The sequence below is a fragment of the Petaurus breviceps genome, unplaced genomic scaffold (genome assembly GCF_028583685.1).
Source record: "Petaurus breviceps papuanus isolate PSGF00001 unplaced genomic scaffold, PetGlider_PUasm1.0 131, whole genome shotgun sequence".
Classification (NCBI taxonomy): domain Eukaryota; kingdom Metazoa; phylum Chordata; class Mammalia; order Diprotodontia; family Petauridae; genus Petaurus; species Petaurus breviceps.
This window is the reverse complement of record NW_027185674.1, coordinates 3545396-3560069: the sequence shown is the minus strand read 5'-3', so window position 1 is coordinate 3560069 and position 14674 is coordinate 3545396. Positions and strand designations below refer to the sequence as shown.

The following is a 14674-nucleotide window of genomic DNA, read 5'->3' as shown; positions in this document are numbered from 1 at the left end:
GCCACAAGGTAGAAATGAAGAGGGAGAGGATTCTAGGTATAGGGAAGAGGCAGTAAAAATGCAGTAGGTCTTGTTTGAGGAAGCGAGGGGGCCATTGTCACTGGATTGTAGAGTATGTGGAGAAGAGGAAGGTAAAAGAAGACTGGAAAGATGAGAAGAGGGCACAGGTTATGAGGGGGTTTAAAAACCAAATAGAGGATATATTGGGGGACTAGGCAAGGAGCTTGAATTATACTTGAAATTGGTCTTGGGGAGGCAAGGCAACTCTAAATATTTAGTTGAGTGTCTGGAACGTGAGCAAAATGTAGAAAAAGGATACTGGACTTGGAGTAAGAAGATATAGGGTCTAGCCTGGGCTCCATCCCTCAACACCTATGATCCTGGACAAGAACTTAACCTTATCTTTACTGCTCAGGTTTTACTTATGTTATGCCCCACTCAGGTTTTACTTGTGGTATACACCATTCCCCTCCCCATCTTCCTCCAGTAATCCAAATCCTAACCTCATCCTTCAGTGTCCAACCTTCCCACCCCTTCCATAGAACCTTCTTTAAATGTTATGACCCTCTGTGCTTTCTCCACTTTTCTGAACTCCTGTATCATTTATCTATACTATATAATTTAGCATTTAGTTCAGTTAAACAATTTTGAGGGGGTGGTAGGGGGAGGCAGTTGGAGTTAAGTGACTTGCCCAGGGTCACACAGCTAGTAAATGTCTGAGGCTAAATTTGAACTTAGCTTCTCCTGACTCTAGGGCTGGTGCTCTGCCCACTGTGCCACATAGCCACTCCCCTGTTAAGCAGTTATTAAGAACCTGTGTTTGCAGAACATGATTTGGCATCTGGGGGCAGGAGTGGGGAAAAGAGGGAGTAAATAACACAGACTTTGCCCCTGGAGAGATCATAGTCTTCAGGGGCATATGATACGTACACTGATGATTGTGATAGCTATGGTACATAGTTACTCTAATTCATGATAGTAGGCAATGGTAGAATGGTTAGAGATGGCTTGGAACCAGGAGGACCTTTATTCAAGACACATAGTAGCTCTATGACCATGGGCAGGTCACTTAGCCTTTCACTATAAAGGTCTAGATAGCTGCAAAGGTACTGACTTGCACTGGAAGAGAGTTTCCTCATCTTCGTGTGCCCTATACTGATGTAATCACAGGTCTAATCTCTATCCCTGGCCCAAGTGCAAAGAATGGAATGTTATGTTCAAGGGGCAGAAATGCCATTACTGACTGAGAGAAGCAGAAGCTTTTTGGGAACGGTGGTATCTGATTTGTATTTTAAAAGATGGTTGGAGGGGCAGCTAGGCAGCACAATGGATAGAGCACCCAGCCCTGGAGTCAGGAGGACCTGAGTTCAAATTTGACCTCAGGCACTTGACATTTACTAGCTGTGTGACCCTGGGAAAGTCACTTAAACCTGATTGCCTTGCCAAAAAAAAGGAAAAGATGGTGGGAATACAGTATGTGAACAGGAGGAGAGAGAAGGCATGTTTGCCATTTGGAACAGCATGAACAAAGATATGAAGAAAGGAAAGTAAAGGATGTGTTCAGAGTCTCTTGCATAGTAATTTGGTACATAGAGGGGAATATTATGAGAAAAGACTGGAAAGCAGAGTGGCAGCATATTGTAGAGGACCTTGTAGAGAACAGCAGGGTATAAGAATCTGAACTTTACTCAGCAGATATTAGGGAAATCATTAGGCTTGGTTGTTGTTATCATTTAGCACAGTACATGTCCAGATTGAGGCATAAATAAGCATTATTGTGGCAGGTGGTATGAAGAATGAACTGGGCAGGGGAGAGAATGGAAATGAACTCCCTGTTAGGAAGATATGGTAGTAGTCCTTGTAGATAGTTGTCAGGCTTTGAATAGAGGTGGTGATCGTAGGAATACAGAGGTAGGCAGTATAGGCCATGGAAATAGCTAGGACTTAGTTAACTAAGGGATGATTCTAAGGAAAGAGTCAAAGATAGAGCTTTTGAATGGGGAAGACTGAACTAATGGTATAGAGATGTCTAGTTAAAGAAATGGTGAAGTCAGAAGAAGGAGGAGGCTCGAGGCTAGGATGGTAAGTTCGGTTATAGACATGGTGGATTTGGGCCGCCCAGTTGGACATCTAGGTAAGGGTGTCCTGTAGGCAGGAGGACCTGAAGAGCTGGAGCTTAGGAGGGGTCAGGGCTAGATTTCAGTGTCATTTGCATAGATGTGATAATTGAAGCTATAGAACGAAATGAGATTGTCAAAGAATAAAGTGTAGAGAAAAAGAGCTAAAAACAAAACTTTGGGCAATAACGGTTAAAAAGTGGCAGAAAATGAACATTAAGTGAGTGGAACCAGGAGTGTTCAGTGTCATGGAAACCAAGGGATTTAGAAAGAAAGAATGTCCATCAATGAAAAATGCTACAGAACGGTCAAGGAGACTGAAGACTGAACAAAATGCTTTTGAATTTGATCATTGAGAAAGTTGTTGGATTTAGTAACAACATAAGCAGTTTCATTAACTTAATGTGGATGAGAGACAGATTTTAAAGTACTAAAAGAATGAAGTTAGACTTCCAGCCAAGCTATGACCCCAGAAGATGCTAGTCAAGCTCAGTTCTCTCTACAGACACTTCAAGAATAGTGAAAGCCAACTAGATGAAGTACTATTACTCTGACTGCTGACCTCCCTGGCTTTTGTTTAAATCTCAGCTAAAATCCCATCTTCTACAGGAAGTCTTCCCTGTCCCCTCTTTATTCCAGTGTCCTTCCTCTGAACTATTCCTATTTATTCTGTATATACTTTGCTTTATGTGTATTTGTTTGCATGTTGTCTCTTCCATTATTAGACTGTAAGCTCTTTGAGGGCAGGGACTATCTTTTGCCTCTTTTTGTATACTATATTTAGTATAGTACCTGGACCATAGAAGGTGCTTAATAAATGTTTATTTCTTTATTGCCAGGGGCTCAGTGGCAGGAAAAATGAGTAAAGAGAAAAAGGAGTGAGGTAATTGCCAGTTTGTTATTTTAATGACCGTGGACAACCCTCTAAGTGCCAGATCTGTGCCAGTAAAAGGGAAGCCTGATGTTCTTCTCTATGAGCCCTAATCAGAACTATGACAAGTGCTGGCTGGTTACAATCCCAGGGCAGATCCCAAAGACTATCATGTTTCCCACCCTGCTGCCTTCTCTAGGATGGTAGAATGGGACAGAGACTAACATCTCTAGGATCTCCATCTGGCAACACAGTCTCTGCCTTGGTGTCCCACTCCAAGACTAAAAGAGGGCATAGGGCTAAGAAGCTATTCTGGCTGCTTTACTCTAAGAAGAGAACTGAGAGTCCATTGTGACTGATTACAGGCTTCCATTCTCACATAAGGCCCTGTATAGAGGTCCTGGATAATTAACAATAAATTCATCATTTAGATAAGTTCCAAAGAAACATTCAGGGGAGGAAAGGGAGGAGATTATCTGCCACCCATGTCTATCAAAGAAGCCTAAGAAATGAGTAAATAGAAAACCAAACAAAACAAAAAACTCACGTTATGATGAAGAATATTGTGAAATAAGAGAATACCAAGATAATTCCAGAAGAATAAAATAATTCCATAGTAATCACAAATAGAACTATAGAAAAAAGAATGAATTGGTCACAAAAAGTTGAAGGGTATGTGGAAGGTCTACTAAAATAAATGAGGAAAGAGTTGAAGTAAGAGGTGAAGGCTTCTTTAGGGAAAAATTTGGGAGGTGAATTTACAACACAGAACGGAAGCTGGACAACCTTTGCAAAATAGTGGACTCATTGAAAAGTAGCATGGAGCAAATAAAACCCAAATTCAATTATGTAAGAAGAAATATTGGAACTAAGAACAAAAGAACGAACAATTTAAATGTCTAAAACAACTTACATGGAAATCGTGAAAAAAAATTTGAAAAAAAAATCACTAGGCTTCCTGAAAATCATGATAAAATGTATCTTAAAATCCCAGATATCATATTTCAACAGATCATAAAAGAAAACTTGTCAGAACTACTGGAAGCAGAGGCCAAAATGACAATAGGTCTCCACTGGAAAGAAACTTCAAATTCAGTACATTCAGAAATATGCTTGCCAAACTCCAGAGATTCCAGGTCAAAGAAAAAACATAGCAAAATCTTGGAAGAAACACTGTATGAAAGAACCACAGTAGAGATCATACAGGCTTAAGTAGCAAATACTAGAATGAATGGAATGTTTGGAATATAGTATGCATTAGCACAGAGGTCCTAGCAAAGTATTTCAAAAGTTATCATTATGCCCCAGTTAGATTTATACCAAGAATACATGGTTAGTTTAACGTTCTGAAAACTAACAGAGTAAACCTAATAGAATATTTTAATAAGTAAAAGTAAAAGTCCGTAGACTTTCCATAGATGGAGAGAAAGTGTTCAACAAAATACAGCATTAATTTATATTAACAAGGTGGAGTCATTGAAAATGATGGCATTAAAAGCATCAATAAGAATTTTTTTTTTTTTTGCTTAAAGCAAGAGGAGTTAGGAAGTGCCAACATCAGGAATAGAAAACATTTTTCAAGAAGCTTAGAAAGGAAGGGAAGAGCTATGTGACAGTATCTGGGTAGACGAGAAGAAGAAGGCAGTCTTTAGGAAGGCAGAGATTGAGCATCTTTGTAGTCAGATGGGAAGAAGTCAGAGAGGAGAGAGAGATTTTAAAGACACCTGAGATGGGACGATAAAATGGGAGGGGATAGGATCAAGGATAAAGTTAGAGGTCTTCACTGTAGGAAGGAGTAAGAATTCTTGGTCTCCTTAGAGAGGAGGAAAGGAAGAAATAGTGGATGATGATACTGAGAAGGTCTTTTTTTTTTTTTAAGCAATCGGGGTTAAGTAACTTGCTCAAGGTCACACGGCCAGTTATTTCTGGGTGTGGAGTGTCTGAGCCCAGGATTCAATCTCCAGGTCGTCCCAACACTGGAGCCGGTGCTCTTACTCGCTGAGCCACCTGGCCGCCCCTAAGCAATTGGGGTTAAGTAACTTGCTCAAGGTTACACGGCCAGGTGTTTCTGGGTGGGTGCTAAGTGTCTGAGCCTGGGATTTGATCTCCAGGTCTTCTCAACACTGGAGCCAGTGCTCTTACTCGCTGTGCTACCTGGCCGCCCCCTGAGAAGGTCTTAAGAGTATAGGTCTTGCCCAGAGTTGAGGAAGATCCTTTTTGAGTCTCCTAAGTCTTCATAGAAAAGTAGGAGACTAAGATGCTTTCTATCAATGTAGGTAGTAGGGCTGGTTGGAAAAGGCTTAAAATAGTCACCGTAGGGAATATACAACGAGCCTTTAATTGTGTATGATCATATAGTTGACTGTTTTATCTCTATGATTCTTGTCTCTTCAACAAAATCATAAGCATCCTTGAGAGCAGGGCCATGCCATGTACCTCTGTATTTCTCAAAGTAATTAAAATTCATGTTTACGGGGCTTTTTAAAATTCACAATTTGTTTTTTGAGACTAGGTCTCTCTATTTCATCCAAGCAGGAAGTACAAGGGCTCCTCATGGACCCAGTCCTGTTCTGATGGGCACAGGAGCTTTGACCTCCTTCATTTTCCAACCCAGAACTCAACCCTTCTCAGGTTACTTGATGTGATTGGCCTCCCACTTCCAGGAAGTCATCATATAATGCCAAACTTGATGAGGAAACCCAATGGGCTTAATCCATTGCAGAACTCCTGATCCCAAGAGATTCATTAACCTCAGCCATCCCAGTAGAAGGGATTATAGGCCTGTTCCCCCACACCCAGCTACAAAGTACTTTCTCCATTAATGTTTGTGGCATAAATATTATTCCCATTTCATAGTTGAGGAAATGAAAGCTAAGATAATAAAGGGATTTAACGAAAGTCACATCATATTGAAGCAGTGATTTGAACCTAGGGCCCTTAACTTCAAACCCAGCAGTTTTTCCATTGTATCATACTGCTGCTTAACCACATGCCCATAGTGCCTAGGGGCTTACTAGATACCATTTCTTTGGTTTATGAACAGAGGTTATGTGAGGTGAGGTTTGGGGCAGTCTCTCTACTCATAATTCTTAGAAAAATCTGTTGTGACCTTGGTGATAGTGAGCTATTTATTAGCATTCTTTCCTTTATCCAATAACTATCAATATCCAGTCTGTGCAGATAGCTTAGGGAAAAACAGAGATAAGAGAGGATGCCCATCTCAGCAGGGCTGAAGGTACCCCTCTGTAATAGGGCAGATGTGGGTTGGGAAGAGCAAGGAATGCTGTTCTTGACTTACGTCTCAAAAGGTCAGTTGGCAGGCACTTGAATTTCTTTGTGCATTTTATTTTAGTTGGCTAGGGCTTGAAGCAACCCCCAGCTAGTGCTTCTTAGTTAAAATCCTAATAGTTGGGGTGGCTAGGTGGTGCAGTGAATAGAGCACCAGCCCTGGAGTTAGGAGGACCTGACTTCAAATCTGGCCTCAGACACTTAACAAAAACTAGTCCTATAACCTTAGGCAAGTCACTTAACCCCAATTGCCTTACCTTCCCCTCTCCAAAAACAAACAAACAAAAAATCCTAATAGTTCAGGAAACCATAGTGCTCTGTAATAGAGGTAAGCCTTATCCCAATCTACATACATAGAAAGAGTAAAATTGCTAAAGCCAGGTCTCAGCTAAGCAGAGGATCGAGACCAGAAGCCTTTAAGCAAAGCTGTAAATTTACTGTTCTTCCTTTTTTCTCATTAATTTCTACTGGGCAGAGGTAACAGTAAAATATTTTTCTAATAACATGATCTGGGAGCAGTATTTGGGTGACTATTTAAGTGACCCTTGTTTCTGTGGATTTCCTGTGTACAAAAGGTAATAGAGAGGAGGGGAGGAGTGAGAACGAATGTTGGGATAAACTAGGGATAGGTTGGGTAAGGAGGGGAGGGCAGATAGATGAGTGATTTGGGATGGGCATAGTCAGGGAAGCCAATAGAAGAATGACTTACTTTAAGTAAATTCTCTATATAAAATTCAGATTTTTAAATAGGCAAAATATGAAACTATCAGTTACAAAGGAATACTTACCACAGATATTTTTAAATAACCAGCCCACTCAGTACACTTAAAATATTATTTGATTTGAAGAAATATTTGCACAGGACTTTTCAAAAACATTCATTATGTAAAGCAAGGTACTCCTACCTTCATAATTACTCCATATTTCTTCTTCATCATCTCAAAGGGAACAATTTAATACAAAGTTGTTTATTTTTTAAAGCAACTGATATTACCTGAGTCTCCTAAATGAAAGGTAAATATGTTCAGGGATCAAAGTCATATTTACAAAGTCTCAGGATATTTTAATGAGGGAGAGACAGGGATTATACAACATTTAAAACTCAGCTTTCTTTTCCTCAGCATCAGGCAACCTTCTTACTAATAACTTTGTTCTGTGACCTCAACACTTGGATAAAGGCATAAAGGTGACCTGCTCATCAAATTTGTTGATACCTGTAAGTTAGGAGAGCTATCTAACTCATCAGATGGTAGTCAGAATCAGAGAAGATCTTGTCAGACTAGAAACATTCTTCAAGTAAATGAGATAACATTTAGTGGGGATGATTGTAAAGTTTGTTTCTTTGGTTTAAAAAGTCAACTTCAATATATTGAATTAGTCAGTATTAAGAAAAAGAGGATCCACTAGAAAGAAGGTGATAATCTGCCAGACTATACCTGCAATATTGTGTTCTGCTTAGGGGCCACATTCTAAGAAGGAGAGTGACAGGGTGGAGTCCCTCCAGCGGAGAAGCGTGGGAATGATGAGGGGCGAGTGAACGTGCTGTGTCAGCATTGGCTGAAGAAACCAGGTGTGTTTACCCTGATGAAAACACCTAGGAAAGAGAGGATAACTTTCTTCAAGTATCTGAAGCTGTCTGATGGGAAAGGACAGGCAGGTAGAACTTGCACAGGCAGAATAGGCTCCATGTTAGCAGAATTTTCTCAAGTCGGAGCTGCCTGAAATGCAGTGAGTGAGCTAGGGAGGTATTTGGTTCCCCTTGGCTGGACATTGTCCAGCAAAGGATGGGGCACCACTCATCAGCCATGTTGCAGTGGGGATTCTTGTTGCCATGTGGGTTAGAATGGGTAATTCTGGGGTTCCTTCTTCTCTAAGATTCTTTAAGTCATAGTTTGACTTTGCTTCGATTGATTTGCTTCAATGAAATATAAACATACTAATTTCTTAGTAATCTATGTTTCTTATGTAGAAGGGTGGGGTAGAGAAGCCATAAGAATCTCATTAATAAATGGAATGAATGCTCATGTATTTCCAAATCTTCATTTTATCTATCTGTTTTGGCTTTAAAAAATATATATATATTTTTTTAAACAACTATCAACCTGTAGTGAAATCTACTGATTAGGAGTTCATCTCATCTAGGGATTCTGATGAAATGGCTATATAGGAACTAGGGGAAGGATTTACAGGATATATAGAGCTGGATATAATCTATGCTAGCTGAGTGGAGTGTATGAATAATCAGGAATAGAGCATATTCAGTAAAGCACTCCAAAGATTAAGGTAAAAGTGACACTTTTTAGGGGCTTTGCTTCCTTTGGAGGAGAAAAACATTTGGGTTTTAATGGAAGTTCTTTAGTTAAAAGGTTGGGAATCTGAGGAACTTTATACTGGAAGTTAGGAATGCTGGGGTCTGATCATAATATCACTGGATCGAACGGATATCACAGGGAGGGCAGTAGGGACTGTCTAGTCTAACTACATTCTTTTATTGCGTTATTAACAAAAATTTCTTTTCTCTCCCCCTTACCTCCCTCCCATAATAAAAAAAGGAAAAAAAACTTGAAACAAATCAGCATAGTCAAGCAAAACAAATTCCCACATTGGTCATGTCCCAAAATATGAGTTTTAGTCTCCACTTTGGACCCATCCCGTCTCTATTAGTGAGCATGTAGAATGCATATCATCCGTCTGATGGAACTATAGTTGGTCTTGGCATTGACCAGAGTTCCTAAGTCTTTCAAAAGTGTTTCTCAAACATTCATTTTTACAAATGAGGCAACCAAGTTCAGTGATTTACCAAGGCCAGATATGTAGTGAGCCGTTGTGAATTAGGACAAATCACTGTCTCCTTCTGCGTCTCAATTTCTTCACTTATTCAGAAAGTTCCTGTAAAATACTTGGAATAAAAAATAAAATGGTTACCATATATGATCTCTAAGGTCACTTCTAGGTCTAAATCTATGACTTTTTAACCATCAAATCCATCCCATTTTGTAGATACTTCTTGAATAAATGTAGAAACTGAGGCCTTTCTTGAAAGGTGAAACAATTTGCCCAGGGTCACACAGATTCTAAAGCAGATTTGACTCCTGCAGGCAAATCCAGTCTATTTTTCTACCTTCTAATATTCTGTTCTTATGCTTCAGTATCTCAATTTATTATTGATTATTCATAAATTATTAATTATTAATAAATGTTGTTGGGTACTTGATGCATTCTGAACTTATCCTAACTCTGCCTGAAGCTGGTATCTCATAATTGGAGGCATCAGATAATTGAGCCTCAGCAGTGAGACAACACACTGTGCATGGAATTAGGGAGAGATTTTGCTAATAAGCGGCCCTCTCCACATCATTGAGGACACAGGTCTCGTGGCAGGGTAAGTTGCCCCTTGATTTCACTGAGAACTCCTCAGCCCCAGCTCTGTCCTGGATATGCCTGCTCACTGGGCAGTGGCTTGACAGTCCAGGGCAGTGACTTTGGCAGAAGGCCCTAGATGTCTGAGAAGGGCTCATTCAGATCCCCAATTATCACATCAACTGGTGGATTTGTTATTTACTTCTAGTGTGAAGTTTGGATGGACTCCTTGTCCTTCACTTTAAACTCCCTGGCTGTTCTTGAATTATGTAGTGGCCTTCACACTGGAGTCTACAGAGTCCTGTAAAATGTGGCCATCTGATGGATCATATGTTACTGGAATGAAAATCTCTTTAAGAAATAAATTCTTTTTAATTGTTAGTTCAACAATCAACTGTCATAGATATTTCAGGATTTGAAGAAGAAAGGGGAAGAGGATTATACAAGAAATTATGAACTTCTTCTACAGACAATATTTCCAAAGAACTACGTATATTTTATACATATTTGTATATGTGTGTGTATACGACAAAGAGAAGGGGTTTTGAAAGGAAAGACAACATGCTGCGTTTTGAACATGTTGAATCTGAGATGCCCATCAGACATCCAGCTGGAGAAGTCTAATAGGCAGCTGGTGATAGGGGACTGGAGTTCAGGAGAGAGACTGGGGCTGTGTAAATCCTATTTTACAGGTGGAAAAACTGAGCCTGAGAGGTTCATTTAATTCTCAGGATGACCCATCTAATGTGAGTGGAATTATCTCGCAGTTAGGAAGTATACAAACTCAACAAAGACATATCTAAGTATATTCAGAATAAATCTAGAGAGACTAATCGCTAATAAATACAAAGTAATTAAACACTAGGTAGTTTGAAAGGGAAGTCACCAGAAAAGCATGGATGTCGGTGTGTGAGGAACAGGGAAGGCTGGTTTGGCTACTGCAGAAAGGGGAGGAGTAAGGTCGGGAAAATAGGTTGGAGCCAGGTTGTAAAAGGTTTTAAGAACTAAACAGAAGAGTTTATATTCTAGGGGCATTAGGAAGCTGCTGGAGTTTGTCGAGTATAAGAGAGTGCTGTGGTCAGATCTGAGCTTAAGGAAGGTCATATTGGCAGCATTGTGCAGGATGGACTGAAGTGTCGAGGATACTTATTAGAAGGCTAATGAAATAACTGAGGTGACATATGTACAAAAATATTTATAGCAGCTCTTTTTGTGATGGCAAAGAATTGGAAATTGAGGGGATGCCCATCAACTGGGGAATGGCTGAACAAGTTGTGGAATATGAATGTAATGGAATACTATTGTGCTATAAGAAATGAGGAGCAGATGGACTTCATAATAACCTGGAGAGACTTATAGAAACTGATGCTGAGTGAAGGGGGCAGAACTAGGAGAACACTGTACACAATTACAGACACATTGTATGTGTGACAACTAACTTTGCTAGACTGGGCTCCTCTCAGCAATGCAAGGCTATAAGACAACTCCAAAAGACCCATGATGGAGAGAGATGTCCTCATCCAGAGAAAGAACTAGAGTCTGAATGCAGACTGAAGCAAACTACCTGCTCTCTCTTTTTTGTGTTTTGTTTCGTTCCTTCTCTCTCATTGTTCGCTCCATTGGTTATAATTCTTCTTTACAACTTGACTAATGTTCAATGTGAAGGTCTTTGTAGAGCCTGTATTTGATTGTCCATGGCCATGGTGGGGGAAGAGAGGGAAGGGAACAAAATTTGGAACTCAAGGTATTGTGGAACTGAATGTTATAAACTAAAAGTAAATAAATTTAAAAAAAAAAAGAAATCATTGAGGTGAGAGAGAATGCCCCAAACTAAGGTAATAACTGTGATTAGAGAGAAGGGATCAGATTTAGGAGATGTGGAGGTAGAAAGGGCAAGATTTGGCAACTAATTGGTTATATCAGGTAAGAGAGGTTGAAAAGTTGAGAATAATTCCAAGGTTACAAGCCTGAGAGGCTGGAAGGATGGTGGTGATGATGCCTTCAACAGAAATAGGGAAGATTGGAATAAGGGTGAGTTTGGAGAGAGTTAAGTTTTGTTTTGGATGTATTGAGTATGAGATATCTCTGGGCTATCTAGTTTGAAATAACCAATGGGCAATACTTCCTATTGGTAACAAGAAAACTGCCACCTACCCCTTCATTTGTCCAAGGCCAGATCCCTTGATTCTTTTTTGCATCTGTACATGTTCTTCTTAGGATAGAACCTTAGTTGATATCCAAGGAGGCCTTGATGGGTATATTATAATGATTTGAGTAGGAGTCGGACAAGACAATTTCTGAGGCCCCTTCTAACTCTGTTTGTAAAATGGGCAAGTGAATTGCTCAAAGCCAGCTGCTTAGCTAGGGCTAGAAGTATGAGAACCCAAGTCTTCTGGTCAGATGATCTCATTAGATCACACTATTCCAAATTCATTCATGTACAAGCATTTGTAAAGTGCCTAGCATGTTAGGTTACAATGTTAATGTTACAAAGACACCAACACCAACAGAAGCAATCCCTTTTTTGGAGGAATTTCAGTTTTATTGGAGGAAAACTGGAGGTACACAGACATGTCAGTAAAACATATTTACAAAGTAGACAGAATTACTGGTGACTAAGAATAGGGTTGTTGGCAGGGGCAGGAGGAGGATCAGAATAGGCTTTCAGTAGGAGATGGTACCTGACTTGCCTTGAAAAAAAAAACAGGCATTCCATAATATGGAAATGAGGAAGAAATGCATTATGGGCATGAGGGATAGCCCACGTGAAGGTATGGAGACAGGAGATGGACTGTTATGTATGGAAAACAGCAAGCAGCCCAATTTGGTCATAATGTAGAGCGTGTGATGGAGAATACTGTATAATAAATCTGGAAAAATAGGGTGGCTCCAGATTGGGGAGGTCTTAAAATGCCAATCAGTGGAATTGATACTTTTGTCCTGGAAGTAAGAGGGAGTCAGTGGGACTTCTTGAATAGGAAAGTGACTTGACTGAAAAAAAAAATCACCAAAAATGGCAACAGCTAATATTGTTGGGGTTGTGAAAGGAAAGGAACACTAATGAATTATTGGTGGAATTGTGAAATTGTGAAAACAACCATTTTGGAAAGCAATTTGGAATTACACAAATAAAATGACTATAATGTCCATAACCTTTGAACTATATTACTGGGAGGGCCAGAGGGGTGGGGTACTCAGGATAGCTATGGTAATGAAATCAACAAAAAAGATCAATAAAAGCTTATTTAAAATACTTTATTAAAAGTTACCTGAGCTATAGGAATATCAGGTTTGGCAGCTGTGTGGAGGATGGACTTGAGAAGAGAAGGCTGGATCAAAGGAGAACAATTAAGAGAGTACTGCAGTAGGCCAGGTGAGGGGGTGATGAATGCGTGAACTAGGATGTTGATTATGTGTATCGTGAGGAGGGGAAGTATTGTAAAAGTAGACTTGATCATTGAATGGTAAGAAAGAGGGAAGCACTTCTTCCTGGGTTAGGAGCCTGAGTAACTGGAAGATTCTTAGTGTCCGCAATAGAAATGGAGAATTTAGAAAGAGAAGGGGGTTTGAAGGGAAAGCCAATATGCTGTGTTTTGAACATGTTGAATCTGAGACTCCCATCAGACATTCAGCTGGAGATGTCTGATAGGCAGCTAGTGATAGGGGACTGGAGTTCAGGAGAGAGACTGGGGCTGTGTAAATCTGGGCCTTGTCTTCGTCGAGCTAAGAGTTGAATTTACAGAAGCTGATGAGACACCAGGAGATTTCAAAGAAAAAAGAGAAGAGGGTGTAAGATAGACAAAGGGCATAGGCTGTGGGGCGTCATGATGATCCAGCAAAAGTGAATCAGAAGGAAGAGAAGCAGGAGAGTCAGCAGTGTCACCAAAACCTTGGGAGGAGAATGTGGGGGAGACGTTAGTCCACAATGTCCGATGCTGCAGAAGCCCAGAAGCATGAGGACTGATTGAGCAATGAAGAGTTCACTGCTAACACTGGAGAGTGATTTCAGCTGAGAGATAAAGTCAGTAACCAGACTGCGAGGGATGAAGCAATGGGCATAGCATTTTCTGGGAATTTAACTGTTAAAAGGAAAAGGGTAAGTGAAGGTTTTTGGTTTTGGTTTTTTAATGGGATAGGAAGTTCTGAGGATGTATGGAAGTAGTAAGGAAAAAGCCATTGGAGTAGGAGATACTGAAAATCAGTGGGGAGAAAAGGGGTGCCTCAATTTTCATATGAGGTAAAATTTGCTGATAGCATTTAGTACAAAATACAGAGAATCATTAAGGAAAGAGTAAAAAGACTGACACAGAACCCTGAGAGGGCCCATTTGATACATAACAAATTTGTAAGTGGACAGACTCGGCAGGGCCGTATAATTCCTTCCAACTTTGTTAGGAAAATGTGCTGGTAGGAGCTGAGCAGTCAGGGGGTGATGTGGAATGGGTTGAGTAGCATAGCAAGAGCTTATATGTGCAGGATGGTATAAGGATGAATTGCATAGCTGGGATTAAGATTAAGAAAGGAAGAAAGGGGGGCAGCTAGGTGGTGCGGTGAATAGAGCACTGGCCTAGGAGTCAGGAGGACCTGAGTTCAAATGCAGCCTCAGACACTCTTTGTGACTTTGGGCAAGTTACTTAACCCCAATTGACCTCCAAAAAGCAAAAAAAAAGGGGGGGGGGAAGAAAGTGAAGCTGGAGGAGCAGGGATGAGGGCCTGAAAAAACTGGTGGGTGAAAATAGTTGAGGGTAGAGACAGTATCATAGGGAAAGCTGGAAGGATAGGGGGTCATGGTCAGAGGAATTTCAGTGACATCAGGGAGACCTGAGTTCAGATCTGGCCTCAGGCCCTTACTAGCTGTATGATTCTGGGAAAATGACTTAACTTCTGTTTGCCTCAGTTTCCTCATTTGTAAAATGGGGACAATAATAGCACCTACCTCCTCAGGCTGCTGTGAAAAATCAAATGCGATAATAATTGTAAAGTACTTAGTTTAGTGACTGCCGTATAGTAAGTACTATGCTATTATTGTTATTAGTTA

General features: G+C 40.3%; 1 protein-coding gene across 18 annotated transcripts in view; it reads left to right on the top strand.

Moving 5' to 3' along the window:
* Nucleotides 1-14674, top strand: part of CTIF (cap binding complex dependent translation initiation factor) — a 492208-nt gene that overhangs the window by 43097 nt on the left and 434437 nt on the right. The window contains exon 1 of one of the 18 annotated variants that reach the window (XM_069104495.1): nt 7725-7846. The exons of 16 other annotated variants lie outside the window; for them this stretch is intronic. The gene's annotated coding sequence lies outside the window, so the exon portion shown is untranslated. Of the gene's footprint in view, nt 1-7724; nt 7847-13519; nt 13733-14674 lie in introns of those variants that run through there. One more of the 18 variants, XM_069104485.1, reaches the window with a different exon arrangement.